The 11,725-nt window shown below is 46.3% G+C and overlaps 1 long non-coding RNA gene across 1 annotated transcript in view; it reads left to right on the top strand.

Moving 5' to 3' along the window:
* The first annotated feature begins 476 nt into the window (after positions 1-476).
* LOC149343924 (uncharacterized) overlaps positions 477-11,725 on the top strand; it is a 37,223-nt gene continuing 25,974 nt past the window's right edge. The window contains exons 1-2 of the long non-coding RNA XR_016282739.1: positions 477-615; positions 1,182-1,273. This is a non-coding gene — a long non-coding RNA (uncharacterized LOC149343924). The remainder of the gene's footprint in view (positions 616-1,181; positions 1,274-11,725) is intronic.

Here is an 11,725-nt window from a genome sequence, read left to right as displayed (position 1 = left end):
AAGCGATGATCCTCGGCGCTTTGGTTGAACAATATTTAACCATCGCTCGAACCTTTAGAAAGGGGGATGTCTTTGACTCTTGCTCAGTGACACCCACAGATACACGGCGCATCCTGCTGAACGTGAGAGAGAGAGAGAGACTCTTTAATAAATATAATAAATGCAGAGAATTTAGCCGGCATTTAAAAATCGCTGGCATGCTACTCCGCGTCTCGTGAGTTATCGTGTGTTCGTACCAATTGTCTCGCGAGTTATGCGCGCGTGGTATCTGTCGGGGAATACGCAGCAAAGGCATTATTTTTACTTTTCCTGTTTTTGTAACCACTCATCTCAATATATCGGTACCTACATGTCATACGAATTCAGATTGTTCGCCATAGTGATGCATGAGGTTGTTTTTGGAGATTTGTTCAGTGCAGCAATGGCGATAAGTAAAAAGAGAAAGCTTAACTACACAATAAATCAGGCAGCTGAAGGCACTTCAACATTTATGATAACGTTCTGTGCCCTCGGCCACGTGGTGTGATTAGTTTCTACGTCCAACTTCGCCATATATTAATACTGCGTAGACTTCTCTTCGTTGTCAGCACGGTGGGGCTAAACACGTCGTGAGAGGTAACGTACTGACTTCTTCTTAACACAGTCCAGGGGTTTTTTGCGAAATTAAAATGGAATCTTGGTGTACAACTTGTGGTTCCAGCATTATGCTCGTTCTATTAAATATAGCTAATGCCATTGCTCTCGTTCTCTTCTGCAATACGCTTTCAGCTCTAGCATTTGCTGGATTTTTAAATGCTACTCGACACCTTCACATCACAGCCACCACCTTTTTATTGTTATGGTATCGGCTCATATATCTGCCACTGCATATTCCAGTGCTCACGTCGGAAGTCTTGGAAGCGTGCATGCACGCTAGTTCTATTCAGAAGAACATACTGGATTGGCAGTAAATGTCCAAAACTATTCCGAGACGCTATACCAACACGCGCCATCACATTACATATATTTCAGCTGGAAATATTATTTGCTAGCGCTTGACCAATATAGATGGCAACCTGTGTGCATGATAAATATTTTCACCGCTTTTCTAACGTAGCGCAATAAAGGCTGCAGTGATGTGTGTACTGTTATCTATTAACACAATTTATAAAGTATTGCGTTTGCTACACGTTTGGTTACAGTGACTGTGAAAGAAAGAAAGACTGCTCAATATGCTGGCTCATAGGCAGGCTTTTGTTTTGTTTTTACTTGCCCTTCACATTATTCTGCCAGGGTGAGTAGAATTTTTCTTTTTTAAAATTTTTGCCAGAGTTTTAAGAGCTCTATTAGTTACAGACAACTCCTTTCAGGCTGGGCTATATGCGAAGGCCAGGACTGCATTGCAACTCAAGGTTATTATTTTCTTTAGGTAATTTCTGTTTCCCTGCAAAACTTCCTAATTACTACATTTAAAGGAAACCGGTTTTCACGAAAGGAAATGATCAAGTAATTGTCTCACAAATATCGGTGCACACCTGATCCGCGCCGTAAGGCATCGGATAAAGCACGGAATGAAAGGAAGGAAGAAGAAAAGGTCACTAGATTTAAGTTATGCTTGTATGTGGGAATGCTTGGGCATGTAATTTTCCAGCTTTCTACCCGGTTAAAAACCTGTACTGAGCTCCTTCGACGAGAATAGCGCAGTCCTATTTTCCGTTAAAACGGCGCAAATCTAAAGACGTGCGGCGGAAGTAGCACTATTGTTATGATGTAATGAACGCCGTTTCCTGTCGTTTTGTTTTCTCGTTTTCTCGCGTTATCGCCCCGTTTATCTGCAGTCTCCCATCTTTTTTTGTCGCGCTACACAGGTTTTAACAGTAAAATGAGTAAGTCGCCCAACACAAAGCATAACTGAACCTTTATCGCGTGTGAAGAGTTAAGCTATCGCTTCAAAAAACTTCTCTCCAGTTCGGAGGCATACCTTACCGTTATTAGGAATATCACGGTGGCATAGGATGCCAACTCAGCTCTGAAAGTGAACATTTATGTAGTTGATCACAGCCTTCAAAGAGTACTTCCCGCTTTGTGATCCCACCACAAATTTGGGAGCTGATTTAACAGGTGCACCTCATGCTGACACCGTACCAGATTCGTTTTGTTTTAGTGAGCGACTACTTCTTCTAGTTCCTGTTGCACAGGATAGAACAGTTGGCTCCGCTGCTCTGCGGATTTGCTAATGTCGAAGCCTGGTAGTTCAGGTGGCATGATTCTGTACTATTACGCCAAAGGAGTGAGCGTAGTTTTTACTTATTCTCGCTGGCAGTTTTGTAGATGACGACGCAGTGGATACGCTGAAGACGTCTTTCGTCTTTCTCTTATCTCATAGAAGACCCCTCGCCTCTTCCTCATAACTTTCCAAATCGATTGCTCCGAGTTAATCGCAATGATGTGGTAGGTTAGCAGAAAAAAATATATACGAGGAAAGACAAGCTACGAGGGGTTTGGAACATAAGAATGTAAGTGGTAATAAATACAGTACAAATGTTAAAGCCTCGACCATCTCCCCCAACTTTTCCTCTCCCTTTTCAGTGCTAAAGCCGGTACGTACTGTCCCACAAAGCCAAGTGATGATTAAAAGAGGAAACAGTACTTTGTGGGAGAGTATGCGCTTTTCATCTATTCTAGACTGCTTTCTGCATGCATACTGCGTCCGACGTAGTACACGAGCTTGTATGTTTACATTTTGCAATGGCGCATAAATTTATTTTTAATTATTTAAGATAAGGAATAAGTAGAGCACTCAAAATTACACTTGTTGGGTATTTAGCGAAAGTTCGCCACTAGCAACAGTTGTCTAAAAATTCATTTTCCATTTTCAACAACGTGATTTTTGGTCGTGCCAAACTCGAACGCAATGCAAATTTGGCCCTGAGACCAGAAGTATTCTGCACGTTTTGGCTACAGATGTCGGCACCGCATTCGCTGTTCCTACATCTGTGATTGCCCTGACCTGCTATAAAGCTTTAGAGCTCAAGATTATTGAGGTCGAAGCGCAATCTTTCAAAATTTTTTAGAGCTTTGTGGTGGCTGCAGTTTACATAACTGCGAATAACACCCTATGGAGATCTACGTTGTCCGCGCCCTCTTCACCGACCTAACCGTGGTGTTAATACCTTCAACGGTGTTGTGGGCCGGACTACGCGCAACAATGTCGTCACCTGAATGCAGTAGAACGCGCAATCAGTCGAAGTCGTCCTTCTCAGCAGCTGAAGCATTGGAAAAGCTTTTGCCAAATGTGTGCGCATAAAATCCCCATTTTACTTGGTCTCTAAGCAGAAGATGCGATATTTGCCGTATTTTTTGGGGGGCCATGTATTACCAGAGGAATAGTGCTGCCAGTGTATGGTGTGAGTGTGGGGTGAAAAGTTGTATTTGGAACATGGAGTTTCTAAATATTACCTAGCAGGAAAACTAGCGCGCTGCACTTCATATACCTGGGAGAGGCGCAGGAACGCCTGGAAGATGAATTTTCAAATTTCCCTCGGCTAATGTTCGGTATGGCGCCCAGATTCAATCATAACAGTACCCGTCTCTTGAGGCAAACCGCGAATAAATGCGGTGAAAGTTTGCATACGTGAATGTCTTGCATTAAATTTTTTCAGATGCAAAACTTAGTAATAAACCAGTCGATTTGCGCGCAGACGACATTTTTGCGAATAAAGTGCACATTATGAGGCTGGAGTTTTGTTTTTTGACCAACACTAGCCAAGCGAAACAGAAACCTTGACTTTCCGGCATTCCCGCGGTGGGGGAAGTGCTCTTTAAGAAATTGTCATAGACGGTGGCGCCAGCTTTCCCTCTAGGTAATCTGGAGAAACTCTATGATCCAAATGGAGTGCATCACTGGTGAAGTTGGACAAAAAATCACTTCAAGAAAATGAGGTAACCACGCATCAAATTCAGGTGAAGTATTTACTTTGATAAAGAAAGGCGTAGTAAACTCAGGGATGGATTTAGTGTAAGGCCTTGATACCGCTATCGCGCCTGCTTAAATTATTTATGGCCTTCTTACCCCAGTAAACTGATTTTTACACTTGGAATTCACCTGCACTCATTATCTCATTATAAGAGATACTTAAATTTTTGTAAACGCTATATTATTTAGTGCAAGGAACACATCTTGTTGGCACTTGCTCCAGAGCTCGCAATAATTTACAATATATTCTTCATTGCAAGTGCTCTTTGTTCAAACCGATGTGCAAGAGAATAGGCATGCTGCGAAAGTACACATTCTTGCGCTTTCGATTTGCACAATATGAAATGAGGTATGAATGCAAGTAACCATTCTTTCGAAGGCGACAAAATAGTTTAAAATGCTCGGCATTTGCGCAAAATATCAAAATGAACTCAACTCATTTTTATCAGAAAATCAAAGCAGGCTTACATCTCTGCATTATGCTCAGCTTTGCGCTTTAGTCAGGTGTACAAAAATCTCATTGACTAGGCCCATGCATATAGTATTAATATTGCACAAGTTACTCATTCTATGGTTCGCTACTACTTGAATATCCACTATAAATGGGAACAGCACTTATGTTTAGAAGTTGTTTGCTTTCTGCCTCAGAAATTTATGTCGAGAAGAAAAATTGTGCAACTGTAGGCAATTTAGTGAGCAACGAGGGTACAGTACTAAGATCTCCTGGTTAAAATATATGACTACAGAAAAATGGACGCATCCTCCTCTAATGGTTTTTGGAACGCCCCAACTTTCGACCTTAAAAGGGGCGTCGAACGGTCCGTCGCCTATCCGTGGTGCGCCAAAACAAAATGACCTGTCAGAGGCAGGCGTCCGGGAAAAAAAGCGAAGGCACCAATGTCAGTTGATCTTTCATCGTAAGACTCCAACAACGGCTTCAGGCCTCCGTCCAAGAGCTATCGCTTTAGAAAGTTTCCGGCAGCTGTGCTGCAATTGTTCTTACTTAAACGAAGCTATCTGGTACGCACATGCACCGGAAGATTTACTCTATGGAGTTTTACGTCCCAAAGCGGCTCAGGCCTTGAGGGATGCCGTAGTGGAGGGCTTCTCATGATTTCGCCACCTACGGTTCTTTAAGCAGAGATGGCGTAGAGATAGAGCGCCTGCCTCACGTGCTAGAGGACCGGGGTTCGAATCCCGGTACGCGCAATTCTCCACCAGGTTTAAAAAAAAACTCCGCGTGTCGGTTCATTTGCATAACCAGGCCTGGGGAGCGGCCCGATCTTGGCGACGAGGACCAACGACCACTCCCTCACCAGAACAGGATTTCGCCACCCTGTTGTGCTACTTGGCCGCAACCTTCTGCGAACAAGCCATTTAACCCTCAGCCCTCTGTATCAGCAGCTAAGAATCACCAGCAGCGGAAGGTGCTAAGAATCTCTGGCTCTAGACATGCCGCCATTGGGAACTGAACCTCTCAACGTGTAATGCTAGAACTTTATCCAATGAGGCTAGCTGGGCAGCTGAACAACTTAAAGCCATAAGGGGAATCAGCCACGCCCTCTACGCGGGTGACATAACCATATGGGCAACAAAAAGAAATTTGGGGCAGATGGACGAGGCCCTCCAAGAGGCTGCCACTATGGTTCAAAAGTATGCAGAAGAATGCGGACTGCGCTGTTCCCCGGAGAAGTCGGAGCTCCTCGTCCTGCGTGGGAAAGGGATACTGCAGCGCTGGAAATATCGGTGCTCAATACACCTATCCCCGATGTGGAAAGAATACGGATATTCGGGCTGCTCATTAACAACAAGGGTGTGAACGCAGCAGCGATCACCAAGCTGCGAACGGTGTGCGAGCAATTCATCCGTATGATATCTCGGATCACAAGCAAGAAAAACGGCACGCAGGAACAGGACACCATTAGACTAATACAGGTCTTTATCATCTGCAGGATAGTGTACGTGGCCCCGTATCTTCGTATGAGGAAAACCGATCTAAACCATCGCGACGTTATCATTCGAACGGCTTATAAGAAGGCGCTCGGCCTACCCATGAAAGCATCTATGGAGCGCCTGCTAAAACTAAGGGGTACACAATACGGCGGATGAACTGATTAGCGCCCATCTTACAAGCCAGATGATGCTACTGGCCACAACCACGACACGCCGCAGGGTCTTAGAAGATTTAAACATTAGCTTTCCGCAGGAAGTGGTTGGGAAACAAGATATACCTAAAGAGTGGAAGAGCAGGTTCCTTACGCTTCCGCTTCCCAAAAACATGCACCCGGAGCATCATCATGCTATACGAATGGCGAGGAGCAAGATGATGAACGAGTGCAATTTAAGAGAAGAAGGAACCTTCTTCGTGGACGCTGCGGGTCCTGTAGAAGGGATATCAACAAGCTCAGTGGTACACCAAATGCAGGTCGTGGATGGGCTTTCAGTTCGTAACGGGGATACACAGGCTATGGACAATGTAGTGATAGCCCTAGCCGCAACGCGCTCCGCATCGAAATACATAGCTACAGATTCCCAGGCGGCTTATAGAAACTATATGCATGGCAGAATCACGCCGCCAGCCTGGAAGATTCTCAGTCAATGTAGGACTTCAACTGAACGGAAGGAATTAATATGGGTACCAGGTCACCAGGGAGTTGAAGGAAACGAGCGCGCACACGCTTCGGCCTGAGCTTTTCTTCCCCTGAATCCTTCTATGTCTCCCTTTAGTGATTCAGGCTCCCCTTTTCCGTTAAAAAACATATTCAGAGATATTACAGCATTTGCGCCTTGAAAGGCAGACACTCCCGAGGCCCGCTGAGGGTCTTAGTAAATCATAAGAATTTCACCTTCGAAGGCTACAAACTATGTCGTTTAATAGTCCAGTTACGCTTCACGCCATTCAGCCCAAGTCCTTTTCGGCACAGTGCAACTTTTGTGGCCAGGAGGCAAACTGATACCATATGGTATGGCTTGGGCAAGAAAATAGCAGTATTGACATAATAAATCAGCCAACGTGGGGGGGGGGGGGGGGGTGGGGGGGCTGGGAGGCAGCCCTGTCCAGCTCGCAGCTCGAAGAACAACGAGCCCTCGTTGCCAGACCACGGGCAGCGGCTTTTAGCAACGGCGTCCCGGACTAGGGACCCGATCAGAGTTCCCTTAATCTAAGTCATTGCGGATTTAAATAAACGTTTCATCGGACAGTTTTCGAACCCGCGTCTATTGTAGCGTGAGCTACACTGGCCGAGGTTGAGGAGTTTCGCGTGGCTCCTGGAGAGCCATGCTGCGCGTGCGCGAGGAGCAATGTGACGTCACTGCGCACAGCTGGCGTGCCTGAGCGCACGCACTCGTATTCCTTTTCTTATAATGATCGGAGTGTAAAACGTTGAGAACGCCAACGCCAATGAACACAATTAACGCCGACGGCCTATGGCTTCAGCGCCGCGTTTCTGGCGCAACCTTGTCAATGCCTGCAGCCCACATCTCTCTCTCTCTCATCACACCACGTACCTAAAAGCACGATTCAGGCGTCCACTTACCCAGGGGGCCATTATGCGCACTTCCTTTCCTTAAAACATTGTCAGCGCCAACGCCAATGAACACAACGAACGCCGACAGCCTATGGCTTCAGCGCCCCGTTTCTGGCACAACGTTGTCAATGCCGACACATGCAGCGCAAACTTGTCACTATCGTCACTTAGCTTAAAGCACGGCTGAGCTGTCTCCTGTTCCAAGAGGACAGTTTTGCGTCTTCCCTCTGGTTCAGGTGTCCTCTGAGATGTGGACACCTCGCCGTCACCTCACGCTACTTGTATCCTGGGATAGCAGAGCTAAGCCACTGCCAGTTTTATTGCGAAAGCAATACTGCTTGCACTTTTCTGCCATCGATGGAGGTCCATCCTTCGCTCCGGCGCAGCTGCGGCGCGCTACCACGTGACCGCGTGACGTCACAAGAGGAGACCTGGGGGCCCAACTCGCCTCTTCGATGGAGGCTCATTAATTTAATTGAAGTAATTAATCAATTATTTTAAGTAAGTAATTAATAAATCAAATAAGTTAATTTAAATTAATTGATTAATTTAAGCAATTGTTTAGTAAATAAATTAATTAATTTCATTAACTTAACTTAATGCCGAAGAAGAACCTATGAGTAGTGCGGAGCGATATAATCACAAGAGAAAAATACGCCGTGCGGAAGAAACGCCGGTAGAGGAAGAAGAGGGGCTTGCTAAAAGAAGATTGCACTATACAGCCAAGAAGAAAGAGCAGAGCATTGTGGTGATTCGAGACGGTGACATCGTGGCTCAGCGACGTGAAGAACAAGAGATAAGAGTTGGCGAGTTAGAGTCTGCTACGTGTGAATTCGAGAAACGAAACTACCAGCAAAACCAAGCGCAGCCACGTGGTATTGCTTTCGCAATCAGCCAGGCTTAACCAAGCTAAGCCTTCAGCCAATTTTTGTTTATCCCTGGATCCCGACCTGAAGCTACGGCTTCCTTCCGGCCTACCCCGACGTGCGGCAATGTTGCTGACTCACCTGTGGCTTAATGTCGCATTGGCAAGCCACTTCTCTACAGTGATTGGCATGGCTGATTACGCTCCATTTGACATCTGTGGCCGCGGTGACACCATATCTCATATCCTTTGTGGATGTCCAGCGTCCACTTCCAAAAGGCATTCTCTACGCCGTGCGCTGAAACACATCGACTCGCGCCCGGTAACAGAGTGCAAGATTCTTGGACACTGGCCGCGGGGATCATCGGCGGCGAGGGCCTTCCAGGCCTTCCTGCGGTTCTTAAGAGTGTCGTGCCTTCATGACAGGTTATGTATTTGCCGATACCCCTTGCCTTCTGCTTTTTCTTATCTCCCCCTTTTTTCTCTACTCTTTATAACCCTTGATCACTTTTCCTTAGTGAAGGGCAGCAAACTCGTTTCACCTACCTGCTAACATCCCGGCCTTTCCTCCTCCTCTTTCTCCTAAGCAGCCAAACTTTTTTCAATTAAATATCCTTCCTGGTCCACTCAGGTGGACTGGATAGATTTTAACTACCAAAGTATCTCAGAACATCGGTGTTTGAACCTTTTTAGAGCATAAACCAGTTCTTAGAGTAGAGAGGTTGACCAGAATTTGTTTCAATGTCACCGGCAAACGCTATGTTTGGCAATATACAATCGCAGTCACAAGCAATGCATCCATCTTGTTCTCGACAGCACGAAAACAGCTCGATGAAAGGAATTTTTTTTTGGCATAAAGACATTGCCAATTGGTTACGTACGTGGAAAAAAGATGCAAGCAGTTAGAACCTCACATTGCGTGCGTACCGCCAAGCCCACTGAAACGCTCGCGATGTCGGTGGGGCAATATATCCCTGCGAAGCGCGTCAGATCTTTCAAAAGCGGTGCTTGATTTCAGAACAGTCGAAGATATACGAGGCACACACACTGGTTACGATGGGTCAGATCACTGTGTTCGGCTTAGGGCAGGAAAGGGAGGATCCGATAATCCGTCGCACATGTCCAGAGATTGATGAAATATCAGGCTGAATTGCTGCATGTTGAAAAGATGCGAGCAGTTAGTTTCTGCTGTTGCTTGAGCGCCGCCCACCGCTTGCGTATTTAACGTCCCAAGTCACCTCAGGTTATAAGGACGCCCTGGTGAAGGGCTGCTGATAATTTCTAGCATCTTGAGTTCTTTAACGTGGACTGACATCGCCCAGTACGCAAGGCAGCAGTATTTCGTTTCCCTCGAAGTGCGACCGCCGCGGCTACGATCGAACACGCGTCTTTTAGGTCATCAGGCGAGCGCTATAACCTTTGAGTTTCCGCGGCTGCCGGAGAGCGAAAGATGTGGCAAAAATGGGTGGCAACAGGATTTCGCGCTGCTTCTATGTTTTTTCAACAACGTCTTTCCAAAATCTGTTTTTGAAATAGTCTTTTCGATGTACAGGGTCGTCCACTCTAAGTACGAACACGGCGCAGCGTGGCCACGCTCCGCGCGGCGCGAGCAAATCCGGCGCGGTCGCGCATCGAAGCTCTGCGGCGCAGGCGGACACGGGCCTGGAGGCGATGTTTCGTGTCGTCTGCTACAGCGCGGGTGCGCTCAGCAGGGTGTCGAACCGGTATTTTTTCGGGTTCGGTTCGGGTTCGGGTTCACGCCTTTCGGGTTCAGTTCTGGGTTCGGCTCCAGAGGGCCATTCCGTTCCGGTTCGAACCGGTTCGGACCGTCTCGAACCGGTTCAAACGGGTTCACACGGGTTCAGTACAAAAAAAAAATTAGAACGCAGATGGGTTTCAGTGATATGCGTTTTCTTTTTTCTTGCACATCGCTATACAAAATAAAAAATGCAAAGATTTGTTTACGAGAACATAAAAGTGGGCTCGTTGGTAACGGTTGCTTAAGCATCGCAGGAAACAGGACAAACGGAAGTCTGGAGAGCCGCCGCGGTGGCTGAGTGGCTATGGTGCTCGGCTGCTGGCCCGAAAGACGCGGGTTCGATCCCGGCCGCGGCGGCTGAATTTCTTTGGAGGAGAAATTCGAGGCCCGTGTACTGTGCGATGTCAGTGCACGTTAAAGAACCCCAGGTGGTCGAAATTTCCGGAGCCCTCCACTACGGCGTCTCTCATAGCCTTAGTCGCTTTGGGACGTTAAACCCCATAAACCAAACCACCAAGTCTGGAGACGACACAGACGCCGACTAACAACTGGTTATTACATTCTCGGAAAAGTATATGAAGGCGCAGGACACAGTGAACAATCCAGAAAACAGAAGAGCAAAAATTAAAACTAAAAGCATACTGGGCATGCACATCGTAGTCCAGTCATGATATCTTTTTCAATGAAATTCGGAGACTATATTCAAATAGTAGATGGCACTCCCCTATCTCCTTGACCCTATACAATTGCCACGAAAGCCTGGCTCCTTATCTACGAAATTGATGTATGGTGAAGCAACACGCTCATCTGCATCAGTATAGTCAGAGTAGAAGCTTGGGCGAGTTGATGATGGTTCACATGCCACATAGCGCTAAAAAGACACAGACACAAGAGAGACACAGGACGGGCGCTAGCGCCCGTGCTGTGTGTCTCTCTGTGTGTCCGTGACTTTTTAGCGCTATGTGGCAAGTGAATCATCTGCATCCTTCCTGATCACAAAGGCCTCCACCATCTCCCTAAAAATACGATCAGAGTGATTAAACAGGAGACTTGTCTTTCTAGGTGGAGAAGCAGATGAGCGTGTTGCTACACCATCTATCAGTTTGGTAGTTAAGGAGTCAGGCTTTCTTGGCATTGCGTGAGGCCCAGGAGATAGGGGAGTGCCGTCTACTATCGAAGATACTCTTCGAATTTCGTTGAAAAAGACGTCACGACTCGACTGTGATGTGCATGCGCAGTATGGTTTTTAAGTTTTAACCTTTGTTTTGATTTTTTTTTTTGGGGGGGGGGGTTGTTTCCTGCGCCCTGCGCCTTTATATCCTTTTTCCAGAATAAAATAACCTGTTGTTAGTCAGCGCTCGTGTCATCTCCTTTCTTCCTTTTGTCGTGTTTACAGCGTTACTTGAGCATGAAAAAATTGTTTAATGCGAGATGTTCTCACTTTACCCATTTTATTTATTGTCCGCAGGAAAAAGACGAATTTACGGTAAGAGCCGCAAAATAAAATGAACTCGAAATAAATGAAAATCGGCTGTGTATATACGCTATTATCCACCTTATGAGGTGCAGGACGAAAAGCCGATACATTTTGCATTTACAAGACCCTCCTGCTTGAGCTG

This window comes from Amblyomma mixtum, chromosome 5, assembly GCF_055824585.1.
Source record: "Amblyomma mixtum isolate Tamu chromosome 5, ASM5582458v1, whole genome shotgun sequence".
Classification (NCBI taxonomy): domain Eukaryota; kingdom Metazoa; phylum Arthropoda; class Arachnida; order Ixodida; family Ixodidae; genus Amblyomma; species Amblyomma mixtum.
This window is presented reverse-complemented; position numbering and strand designations above follow the sequence as displayed.